This window comes from Elephantulus edwardii, unplaced genomic scaffold, assembly GCF_000299155.1.
Source record: "Elephantulus edwardii isolate Elephantulus edwardi_28Jun2011 unplaced genomic scaffold, EleEdw1.0 scaffold00150, whole genome shotgun sequence".
Lineage (NCBI taxonomy): Eukaryota > Metazoa > Chordata > Mammalia > Macroscelidea > Macroscelididae > Elephantulus > Elephantulus edwardii.
The window spans coordinates 3,480,359-3,484,212 of NW_006399900.1; the positions used below are offsets into that span (position 1 = coordinate 3,480,359).

The window sequence follows — 3,854 nt, forward strand, 5'->3', positions numbered from 1 at the left end:
GAATATACTTACCAGTAATGTTAATGCTCACCCACAGCTCTTCTGGGAGGATCTAAATCGTTGAAGCATCCTCCTTTGTTTCCAGCTGGGAGCTGGGGCCTGTCAGTCCTGTCAGCCACAAGGACCTGATGTAAGCCACCCTTGGTCAAGTGGCAAAGGGATTTTTTAAGAGTTATTTATCAAGTGGGGGAAAAGATATAATCAGACTTTTTAGGGATCATTTGATACAAGGTCTGCATTGACCAGGAGAACTAAAACAGCACTGTGGCACCCCAGTCAAAATAGCCACAAAGTGATCACGATGTCTGAACTGCCTGTCATGAACTGGATGTAGTCAGATTCAGAGTTTATCACGTTGGGCATCTAGGGTTCAGTAGGACTTGGAGGCCCAAATAACGTGCTTGAGAAAGAGGCTCAATGGTCTATGGTCTTCACTAGTGATCTACTGTCTTCAGCACTGCCACTCACATTACTTTCCCTCTGTTGCTTTGCACCTATGGCCTCAAGGAGTGTTCCATTTGATCAGCTGACTGAAGAGGAGAGAATCTGTGCCTCATTTACAGATAATTCTGTCTGATACGCAGGAATCATTCAAAAGTAGACAAGGTAGAGAGCAGCCTCATCTTGGGCTGCCCTGAAAGACAACAATGCAAGGGTTTATTTACAGTGGCCAGAACTTTGAGAAGTGCATTTTACTTGTTCACTCTGCACAGGAGAAATGTTCAGATAAGCATTTCACTCTTAATGGAACTCTAGACATAGATATGCCTTCACTTTACATGACACTCCTGTCAAAACTAACATTCTTGCCTACAGTCAATGGTTTAACTGGATGGCATGAAACTTAGAAGAAACATGATTGGAAAAACTAGTGACAAAGAAGTATGAGTAAAGGGCAGACCATTCTAAATGGGCCTAAAAAGTGAACATATTTGTGTCTCGTGAATGTTAATCAAAAGGTCACCTCAAACAAAGAGAATTTTAATAATCAGTAGATAAGACAGCATGGCATGGCATGGCATGGCATGGCATGGCATATGGAAACCAACCAGTTTTTTTCTCTAGCCAATATCACATCTGCACAAGAGACTCATAAACAGAGCTGTCACTGTCACAGTGGCAGAGATGAAGGTTAGACATGAACTCAACAACATAGGTTTCCATTCAAAAAAGGCAAACTTGACTACAGTCAGTGCTGAGTAACAAGAAGCAAAGACAAGCATGACTCCCTGGCAGGAAACCATTCCTGAGGGTCATCAGACAGCAACAGATGGTATGTTAACTACACTGAGCCACTTTCATAATGCAAAGGGGCAGTATTTTGTCTTACGTAAATACACTCACTCTAGATAATGGCTTGCTTCCCTACATGAAATGTTTCTGCCGTAACTATCTATGGACTTGCCTGAAGGTATTCCATACAGTATCACCGCAGATCAAGAAACTCACTTCACAATAGAAGTAAGGTAATGAACCTATATGAACATCCATGAAAAGTCCAGGCCATATCCATGGATGACTAGGATAGCATTCATGCATTTTGCTTGATCAGAAAGAAACTTTCATCTCATCACCATCTGAGTTCTGGTTCTTTGGACTTGAGTAAGGTGCCGGTCGTATTGTCTACTGCTCTTATATTTAATCAGTCTCCAAAGCTAGCAGCCTAGAATCTCACCTGCCTATCTTGGATTTATTTGGTTGAAAAGGTATAGATTGTTATTGCTATGCAGGTCAGCAGAAGCCACCTACTGTCTGTCATGTAAATCAGCAGAAGCCTCTACCGTAAAGACTGACACAGACTTGAAACTTACCATCTTCTACAAGCATGTGGGTTATTTCATTTATATCTTTCTCTATTCCTTTGTCGTTCTTTGTATATACAGACAGAGAAGTTTTACTTCCCTTAGAGAACTCAGCCTAAAACAATGTCTATGCAGCAAGAGGTCTAGTGAAGAACCTAATCGAGACTGGAGGAACACCAAACATTCTATGTTTCCAAGGAGGGGGGACGGAAAAAAAAAGACTTTGTATTATTTAAGAATTTCAAATAAGTTCCATCAAAAAACTGTAGCAATTGGATCTATGAAAGCTTAGAACTCTAGGGAATGGCAAAGGACACACTGACAAAGAAGATTAATCAGGACTGGCTTTGACAAGCACAGTGGCATTTGGACAAGAACAAACTGGGAGGAGGGTAGAGAGAATAGTGCAACAATGAATGAATGGAAACCCAAAATCTCTGTAAATGTTTATGAAAATTAATAAAATATAGAAAAAAAAAAAAAGAAGTTCCACAAGAGGCTAAAACTAAAAAAAAAAAAAAAAAAAAAAAGAACTCTCATACTCTTCTTCCCTGCCATCAGACACCAACATATTTCTCTCCCCCAAAACCATTTGATTTCACAATTACGAAGTACATTAATATTCAGCTAACAGTTTTCAATTGTGGCATATTATAAGACGCTCTAAGTGGCACAATGGTTAAAGTGTTGACAATTAACAATAAGGTGAGTGTTAGAATTCACCAGCCTCTAGAGGAAGATGATTTTTCAGGAAACAAATGGCAGTTTGTCAGAATGTATAAGTTCTACTCTACCCAACTGGGAGAAGGATGGGCAATATAATGCCTCTGAAAACCCAATGGAGGGTCAGCTATGGGTTAGTTTCGACTCAGTGGTACTCAATAGCAACTCTATCCAAGAGGGGCACTAGGAGTCAGAATCAATTCTGAATGAGGTGGGAACCATATTGCATACTTGGTATAAAATATAATCATTTCTTCGTTTACACTACTGGATTTCCTTGAAATTAACGATTTTCTATTTTTCACTGATCTGTTTAAATTACTTGTTATGCTTCAGAAAGCTGGACAATGACTAAGGATGACTGAAGAAGAAATGATGCCTTTGAGTTCTGGTGCTCGAAAAGAGTCTTGAACATACCATGGACTGCCAAGAAAACAAATAGGTCTGTCTTGGAGAGGGTGAAACCAAATTTCTCCTCAAAGGCTAGGATTCTGAAGCTCCATCTCACATACTTCAGGCACATGTCCAGGAGGGGCCGGTCTTTGAAGAAGCGTATCATGCTCAGAAGGGTGGAGGGACAGTGCAGGAGAGGAAGACCCCATATGTGATGGATTAATATAGTAACTGGGGCTATGGGGGTAGGTATGCCAGAGTCAGAGAGACTGGCTCAGGACAGGGCAGGCTTCAGAGCTGTTGTACATAGGTTGCAGGCAACTCAATAGCACATAACAATAACAAAAACTTAATTTACATTTACAGGCTAATAAGACAAAAGGAAATATTTAGCACACACTTGGTTTAACTTAAAATTCTCTACTGTTGTACTGTGTACTGTTGAGACAGAACCAAGTCATAGCTGATCCTTCAGCAGTTTCTCAGAAACAGTAAAATCACATGGGAAGAGGTTGTCCATCTTTCTCCTGCAGACTAGCTGGGGGATGTGAACCACATACCTCTGAATAAAGCAAAATTCCATACCATTAAGCTCTGGACTGCTAAGAAAACGAACAGATTCATCCTGGAGAGGGTTAAACCAGGCTGCTTCTCGGAAGCTAGCATTCTGAAGCTTCGGCTGACATCCTTTGGACATGCTGCAAGGAGGGACCAGTCCTTAGAGAAGGACATCATGCTTGGGAGGGTGGAGGGATGGCACAGGAGGGGAAGACCCTCTATGAGGTGGACTGAGTCAGTAACTGGATTAATGGAGTTGCGTATGTCGGATAGAGACTGGCACAGTACAGAGTAGGGTTTAGGGCTATTGTACGTAGAGTCGCTATGAGTCACAGACAATTTGACAGCACATAACAGCAAGCTCTAACAGTTCTAGGT

General features: G+C 41.2%; 1 protein-coding gene across 1 annotated transcript in view; it reads right to left on the reverse strand.

Moving 5' to 3' along the window:
• Window positions 1–3,854, reverse strand: part of TASP1 (taspase, threonine aspartase, 1) — a 310,532-nt gene that overhangs the window by 238,473 nt on the left and 68,205 nt on the right. The gene's annotated exons all lie outside the window — the stretch shown is intronic.